Here is an 8,471-nt window from a genome sequence, read left to right as displayed (position 1 = left end):
TGAAGTCCTGACCACCGATACCTGTGAATGTAACCTGATTGGGAACATAGGGTCTTTGCAGATGTCGTCATCTTAAGATGAGGTCATGCCCGATTAGGATGGGACCTAAATCTAATGACCAATGTCCCTGTAAGAATGCCATGTGAAGAGAGATGCAGGGAGAACTCATTCACCACACCATCAAGCCAGCTCCTCCTCTGCGGGTCTCAATCTGGCTGCCTATGGGAGACAGATCTCAGCATTTTTCTAGTTGATTAACCCTTCCCTGCCCAACTCCGGGAGTGGCTCCTACACCTTCCTTTGTCAGAGGAAGCCCTCTCCCCCATCCCATCTCATACACTATCTCTCAGTCAAAAGGATCTACTGGGTGGGGGTCCGAAGAATTCCCTCCCCCCCTCAGAGAACAGCATCCAGCATGTCAGTCTGCTTCATGATCCTCCCCAGGATTTCCGCAGGAAAATGCCCCCCAAACTGTCAGAGTGGGTAATGAAGCTTGGTTTGAGCAGACTGCTTCAAACTTCCCCTGCTATGGGGGCCCATGGAGAGGGGGGTGGATTCCCAGGAAGGGAAAGAGCCCAGCAGGTTGTCAGGAATTTAACATGGAAGCAGAGGCTGTGTCATTCATACTGCCAAGCACAGTGCTGGATATAGCATGTTCAAACATGTTCACTGAAGTAACACTTTTTTTTTTTTTTTGATACAGAGTTTCTGTCTTGTCGCCCAGGCTGGAGTGCCAGTGGGATGATCTCAGCTCACTACAACTTCTGCCTCCCTGGTTCAACTAATTCTCCTGCCCCAGACTCCTGAATAGCTGGGATTACAGATGCCCCCAATCATGCTCAGTTAATTTTTTTTTCTCTTTCTTTTTTTTTAAGACGGAATCTTACTCTGTCACCCAGGCTGGTGCAGTGGCATGATCTTGGCTCACTGCAACCTCCACCTCCTGGGTTCAAGCAATTCTCCTGACTCAGCCTCCTGAATAGCTGGGATTACAGGCATGTACCACCACACCTGGCTAAGTTTTGATTTTTAGTAGAGACGGTGTTTCACCATGTTGGTCAGACTGGTCTTGAACTCCTGACCTTGTGATCCACCCACCTTGGTCTCCCAAAATGCTGGGATTACAGACGTGAGCCACCATGCCCGGCCAATTTTTGTATTTTTTAGTAGAGACAGGGTTTCACCATGTTGGCCAGGCTGGTCTCAAACACCTGACTTCAGGTGATCCACCCACTTTGGCTTCCCAAAGTGCTGGGATTACAGGTGTGAGCCACCATCCCTTGCCGAAATAACACTTTTTTTTTTTTGTCACCCAGGCTGGAGTGCAAAAGGTGCAATCATAACACTGCAGCCTCCAACTCCTGGGCTCAAGTGATCCTCCCACCTCAGCCTCCCAAGTAGCTGGGACTACAGGTACATGCCACCACGCCCAGAAAACTTTTACTTTTTATTTTTTGGTAGAGACGGGGTTTCGTCATGTTGCCCAGGCTGGTCTCCAACTCCTGGACACAAGCGCTCCTCCCACCTTGGCCTCCCAAAGTGCAGGGATTACAGGCGTGAGCCACAGGGCCTGGCAGTAATAACCTATCTTCTAGCCTATCTTCTGCTCTAACACAATGCTCTTGATGGACGGGAAACTGAGCTCTGACACTGCACAGAGCATCGCTGTGTAGAGATCTGAGATCCAGTGATGCAAGCATGTCCCAGCATCAGCTCAATCATTCATTCCCAGGTGACCGAATTTCTCTGCACCTCGGTTTCCTCATCCTTGGGAGAGAAGAGTAATATCACCTCCTAGGGATGTTGCCAACATAAAAGATAGCTCTAAACACCTGGATGCATATTTTCCACTAATTGATTCCGCTAACGCGTTTCGAGCACGTACTGTGTGCCAGGCCCTGGGGAGACAGTGGTGAGCAGCACGAACCCCATGTTCCCATCTTCAGGTGCTGTTTGGTAGAGAAGGACAAGGAAATGCAGTTATCACTTGGTTGGTGTTATAATAGGGAGAACAGAAACAGAGAGGAAAAGGCCGCTTCAGGAAGGTCCGAAAGAGCAGCGGCCGCCACCGTAGGGAAAAGGTAAAGAATGAAATCCACAAACCCCCACCCTCAAGGCCAGAGTGCCTTCTTCGTCTCAGCCAATCAGACGTCAGCATTGCCGGCCGACCGACCAATCAGGAGCTGGAACAGGAGCCCCCAGTCTCAGGCCCGGTTTCCAGAAGGAGGGAGGCCGGAACAGGAGCGCCCCGCCCCGCCCCGACCACGCCCTGCCCGCCCCAGACCACGCCCCTCTCGCCTCGGCCCCGCCCCTGACCACGCCCCGCCGCGACCGGCCTGGTTCGCTTGGAGCCCCGTGGCCACCGGCCGGCCGCGGGGCCGTGTTGTCCTGAGGGCCAGAAAAAGGGAGGAGCGGGTGGAGGGACAGCCACGTGGCCGCAGGAGGATTTACAACATTTTCTTTCGCCATCGACGGTACCGTAAAATGTGTGAGAGAGGCTGCGGCGCAGCCAGGACTGGAGCGTGAGGGCGCGGGCCAGGTAAGCAGCCCGGGCGACTTCGCTGCGGAAGGGATGGGAGGCGACCGCGAGCACCAGCCACGGGCAGCGGCTCCGCGGGGTCTCGGCCGGGTCCGCACTCTGAAGGGTCTCGAGAGCCACGGGTGGTGCAGGCACGGCCCTCGAGCCGGGGCTGCCGAGGCGCTGTAGACCAGCACAGGTGGTCCCGCCGAGGCGCCTCCGAATCCGGGGGTGGTCGAGACGGATCCCCAAGGCCAAGGTCGGCAGTCCCGAGGACTTGCCGCTGGTGAGCCTGTGGAGACGCGGACCCGTGACCGAGGCAACCTCCAGCAACCCGGAGGCAGATGAGACCGTGTAGACGCGCGCTTGCGGTTGCACCGCGAGCAGGTGTAGACGCGGGCGGGTTCCGTACGCGGAAAGTTTTCCGGAGCGCGCTGAGCGGGCTGGCGGGGAGGAAGGGTCTGGGTGCAGGCGGAGCCGCGCCTCCGAGGGGCGAGGCGCACAGCTGGGGCGGGGACGGGTCCCACCTGTAGGGTCTCTGCCGCCTCCCAAGGCGGAAGCTCCTTGAGCGAACTCCAAACTCCAGTCTCAGAGGCTGAAATTCAGGTGCCCTCTTCCTCGGGAGCTGCAGAAGCTGCAGCTGAGGCGGGAGAGGGATTTGGGGCGACAGAGCGAGACCAGAGGGGTCTCATTTTGAGTCTTTTAGACGGGATCGCCAAGCGCCCACTCTGTCTCTGGCTCCGGGGAAGCCTGGGAAGCCTCCACCTCACTTGTGAGGAATCAGAGGGGCGGAGAGGCCAATTTGGCACCCGTCCCACGCTGGTGATCAGACCCAGGGACTCAAACCCCATTTGTCCTGGCTCCTCTTCTCCTTCCACTTCCGCCTCAGTGAAGAGAAAGGGTGCCAGCCATGGGGGTGGTGCACGTGAGACCTGGGGCTGGGGCGCAGGGAAGCCCTGGATTGAGACCCTCGGATCTGCTCGGAGTGGAGCCCACTCCCTCTCTGTGGCTCCCGGTGGCCCCGCAGCACTGGGTGAGGGAATGCACGGAGGAGGGAAGCTGGTGACAGAGAGTACTGGGCAGGGGGTGCTAGTGCCCACCTGCTTCGTGCCCAGGGGTGCGGTGCCTGGAGCGCAGCGGGTGGGGCAGTGTAGTTATGCGACACTTTCTCCTCTAGGGGAAGGAAGACCCCCTACCGCAGCCTCTGCCACAGGGAAAGGGCGGAAGTGTTTCCCTTGGCTGGAGGAGATATCCACGTTTCTAGGGCGGTTCAGCCTCATCTCCCATTACCCTCTGTCCCTTTGCCCCCGTTTCTACTCCCACATCCTCCTGTCCTGGGATTCTTCCCACTACAGGGCCTTCTGCACATGTCATTTATTCTTTTGATCAACAAATAGTCACAAATAGTTGCTAAAGACCAGCACAGGGGGTCCGGCACACCTACTATGCACCGGGCATGCGCAATTCAGCTGTGACTAAGGCCCCACCCCTGCCCTCACAGGGCTTCCAGACCAGGGCAGAGACATAGGTGAACAACAGACAGTCGAGAAGGGGACCAGGGGAGGGGAGGGGAGGCGACCTTAGGAGGAGATCAGAGAGGGACTCTGCAAGGGGGACAGTGAGTCAGAGCGATTAACACTCCCCATCCCTGGGGCCCCGGCACCATTGTCGCCTCCTCCAGGAAGTCTTCCCTGACCTCCCTGACTTGACAATTCCACTATGATGAACTCTCATAGTATGGGGACCACCCCCTTCATGGACACTTTTATGCCATTACATAAAAGTGTACATGGTCAATGTTTAGCTCCCCCTATCAATTGTAAGTGCCAGGAGGGCATGACTCAAATCTCTTCTGGGTGGATGGTAGGCAAAGTGAATAAAAGATGGGTAGGATTTCCCCAGAAAAACAAGAGCAGCTCAGCCAGGTCAAGCATCCACATGGCAGAAACTTTTCTTTCCCCTTCCCTGGCCCAAGTCCTGGGCTCCACACCCCATTTGCCGTTCACAGAAACAAAGTAAAAGAAACCAGCAGGCCTTGTGCAGGGATAAGGCCTGGCACGGCCTGGCCACTGCAGCGCCAAGGCTGGCTGGCTGGAGGGAGAGTGGACCAGCCAGGGGAGGCCCGGTGCAGGCGCTTGTCCTGTTCCCTGAGCTCAGACCTGCCTGCCCGGTCTTTCTTCTGTACCAGTTCTTGAAGACTTGTCTCCTTCAAATGCTGCTCTGGGAGAAGGTGGTGGCCGACAGGGCTCCCAGGGTAGCTGGGATACAGGACCACAGTGACTGCCTGTCCTCCCCCATCCTGGTGGGCAGGGCCCTGGGCAGCACCACTCTGACCGAGTCAGGTCTCCGGGCCAGCGATTGCCGCTTAGTTGACCCACGGCTCATTGAAACCTCAGCTGGAAAGTAGGAGCTTGGCTCAGGGGAACTGACTCTTTTTTTTTTGGCGTGGTTTCTGTATGTGGTGAATCCTCCCTTCCCTGGCTCCATCGGACCCGTGTGCCTGGCACCCTTCCTGGGGCAGATGAAGCCCTCATAGCTGCTTAACAAAGCTTCTCTCCAGTCTCCCACCCTGCCACTGCTCCACTTCAGGAGCTTTGAGTGGCCGCCACGCGAAGCTAGAGAGACAGTCAACCTGCTTTATTCAGGCTCTGGCGGGGATGGAATAAAGCAGCCTCCCCACCCACCCACCCAGCCAGCCAGCCTCCTGCCTGGATGGCTTTTAAAAAAATTAATTTGCAATGATTTACTCCCTTCTGTTCTGTGGGGATCAGCAGCATTTAAATATGTATTTAAATCAGATTCACAACTCAACTCCGAGTTAAATCTCACCTGCCTCCCCTACCCAGCAGAGAGAACACAGGATTCAGAATCAGGTGACTAGAAGTTCAGGCCAAGTTCTGCTAAGCATGAGCTGTGTGACCTTGGGCAAATTACTTGAGCTCTCTGTGCCTCCACTGGCTCCTCTGGAAACTGAGGTTAAGAATAATCCCTCCCTCACAGAGTGCAGCATGGATTAAATGAGATCAGTTCAGGGGAGCCCTGTGCAGTGCCAGACCTGTGTTTTCTGTTCCCTTGCACTGGCTGTCCTGCTAATTAGCCTGGTGACCCTGGGTAGGCCATTCAGCCACCCCTGGCTTCAGTGTCCTCATCTGTAAAGCCCGGGGGATTGTGGTAGGAGATGAGAGCACAAATGCCCCACCCTTAGCCCCCAGCTGCACCCCCACATCTTCCTGCCCTCTCCCCACTAGAGTGGATATTGTCCCCCTCAACCACTTCTTTCTTGTTATCTGAGCACTGGGTTTTAACTGGTGATGGCCCCACCCCAGCTCTCTCTCCTCCTGGCTCCCAGTGAAGTCTCAGGGTTGCAGCCCTGAGGGGCCTGCAGTTCCTGGCTTATTTTCAGGGGCAATTAGCTGTGATGTCACAAGCTTAGGAGGTGGCCTCCATGGGGCAGATGCTTAGCCAGGCCACCAGGAGGTCAGGACCCTGCTCCATCTGTGACCTGTGAGGCTCCCCAGGCTCCAGGGGTCCCCGTTGCCAGTCTCAGAGAGGCAGGGCTCCCAGGCAAAACCATTTCCATGTCTGCACTTGATGGCTCCTGCAGTCCCGTCTGCGTGTAAATGAGTTCTACCCTCTGCTTTTGTTGGCAACTGTCGGCTCCCTGGAAGCTAGCGGCTTTGTCAGGAAGAACAAAGCTGTGCGGTGTCTCTGATTTGGGGGGAAGCGTGCTCCTGGGGGAGGGCTCCGCGCTGCTCAGTGTGGGTCTCCAGCCCTGGTTCTCAGACTTGCTGGTTTTGTTTTGGGTTTTTAAGTCCTATGGCTTAAGAGTCACATATGTTTGTGTGTGTGTGTGTTGGCTGAGGGTTTTTTTTTCCTCCTTTTTGGCTTACATAGCGTATTCTGTGGAAGCTAATTCCAGGGACTGAACTTCTCACATCACTACTTCAACAGCTTTTAAAAATCTGGACCTAGTTACTCCTGTCATCCCTGTGTAAAGATTGAGAAAAAAAATCCCAAACCCAAGGGTGGGCAGCCGCGAGGATGTACAGCTCCTGGCAGTGTGCGCTCAACGGAGACCTGAGGTCGAAGCCCAAATGCTGAGCACCTTCTGGGAGGCGGGAGGATGGTCTGCTCCGTGCCAGACATCTGGATATTGAGAAAACATCTGGGTAGCTGGGGTTTTCAGGTTTCTGCCTGACGTTTAATATCACAAACATTGAGGCTGCTCCTGTCCCCCACCAGCTGCGCGGCTTCTCCTCCCAAACACACCCGGCCCCTTCCCCTGCCTTCCTTGGTAAGAAACATCCATTCTTTCCAATTCCCCAGCGTTTTCCCCCTACCGGAAATCTTATGGGCTTATGACATCATGGCTGGCTGCTGAGCGATGAAGTGGATGCCACAATGAAATCCGACATATCGGATGGATTCTGAAATCGGTTTCCCTCCAGCTATAGTAACAGGCATGAAGTCAGGAGAATCTGAGCTTTGTTTAAAAAAAAAAACACAATGAAGTCTTGCCCTGTATTAAATGTAATTTTCTTAAAAACAAGCAAACCTTTTGGACATCATTTTATTTTAATAGAAATGCTGAGTTTTATGAAACTAAAGTGGCTAATAAATCGGACCTGAAGCTTTGTGAGCATTCCGTTTCTGTTGAGTGTTTGTGTCCTTATTCACTAATAAAAGAGGAGCTAGGAATGGTTTATCTCTCTTCATTATTCAAATGAGATAGCTTTTTTTTTTAAGGCCAATAAAATTCACAGGGTAAATTGCTGGTTTATGTTTTTCCAGGAATCCATTTTTATGGAGCGACCCTGGACCTCACCGGTCTGTAGACACAGTACTCCCCTTTGCTGGTTTTCTTGGCTGGGGAGCCCTTAAGAGGATGCAGTAAAGCTTTTCAGCCTCCTGGCTGGGCTCAGGGGATGACTGGCTGTCAGTAGGGTGGAACAAGGACCCGTGGGCCAGGCATTTCTTGGGATGAAAAACCTCTTTGAAAGAAGAAGGTCAAGAGAGGGACAGAAGTAAAGGGACCTGGGGCTGGGTGTGGAGGCTCATGCCTATTGTCGCAGTGATTTGGGAGGCTGAGGAGGGTGGATCACTTGAGGTCAGGAATTCCAGACTAGCCTGGCCAACATGATGAAACCCCTACCAAAAATACAAAAAATTAGCCAGGATTGGTGGTAGATGCCTGTAATCCCAGCTATTCGGGAGGTTGAGGCAGGAGGGAGAGGTTCCAGTGAGCCGAGATCATGCCACTGCACTCCAGCCTGGTGAAAGAGCGAGACTCCATTTCAAAAATAAAAAGGGAGGGCTGGGCGAGGTGTCTCATGCCTGTAATCCCAGCACTTTGGGAGGCCGAGGCGGGCTGATCACGAGGTCAGGAGATCGAGACCATCCTGGCCAACATGGTGAAACGCCATCTCTACCAAAAATACAAAAATTAGCTGGGCATGGTGGCATGTGCCTGTAGACCCGGCTACTCAGGAGGCTGAGGCTGGAGAATTGCTTAAACCCAGAGACGGAGGTTGCAGTGAGCTGAGATCACACCACTGCACTCCAGCTTGGTGACAGAGCAAGACTCGGTCTGCAAAAAAAAAAAAAAAAAAGAAAGTAAAGGGACCTGGGACATGAGGCCTGGGAGGGGAAATTCATTTTCTTCCTCCTCAAAAGAGAGCAAAGATCTCAGAAATAACTCCAGGCTGAGGGGGGCCTCAGTATTTGCCTTGGAAGTAGGCTCGGGTGCAAGGAAGTACAAGATTCTGTGTGTTGTGCCTGCCAAGCACCCAGCATGAGGAAGTCCCAGACCTGGGCTGAGGACCCAGCTGCTCCAGGGGCAAGCTGCGGGGCCCTGGGCAAGTCACACCACCTTTCCGTTTCTTTCCCAGAAAGTGGGCACGATGACCCTCCCCCTGCCTGTTGGGAACAGTAGTGCTGCATGTGTCACACAATG

At 54.4% G+C, this 8,471-nt stretch overlaps 1 long non-coding RNA gene across 1 annotated transcript; it reads left to right on the top strand.

Annotated features, from left to right (window-relative positions):
• The first annotated feature begins 2,319 nt into the window (after nt 1–2,319).
• Nucleotides 2,320–7,167, top strand: LOC116544075. The gene is made up of 2 exons (XR_004265801.1): nt 2,320–2,539; nt 6,845–7,167. It is a non-coding gene; the product is annotated as an uncharacterized LOC116544075 (long non-coding RNA).
• Nucleotides 7,168–8,471: the final 1,304 nt, after the last annotated feature.

This window comes from Sapajus apella, unplaced genomic scaffold, assembly GCF_009761245.1.
Source record: "Sapajus apella isolate SASKATOON/1434 unplaced genomic scaffold, GSC_monkey_1.0 scaffold205, whole genome shotgun sequence".
NCBI classification, from domain to species: domain Eukaryota; kingdom Metazoa; phylum Chordata; class Mammalia; order Primates; family Cebidae; genus Sapajus; species Sapajus apella.
The sequence above is the reverse complement of the archived record's forward strand: the minus strand, read 5'-3'. Positions and strand labels throughout refer to the sequence as shown.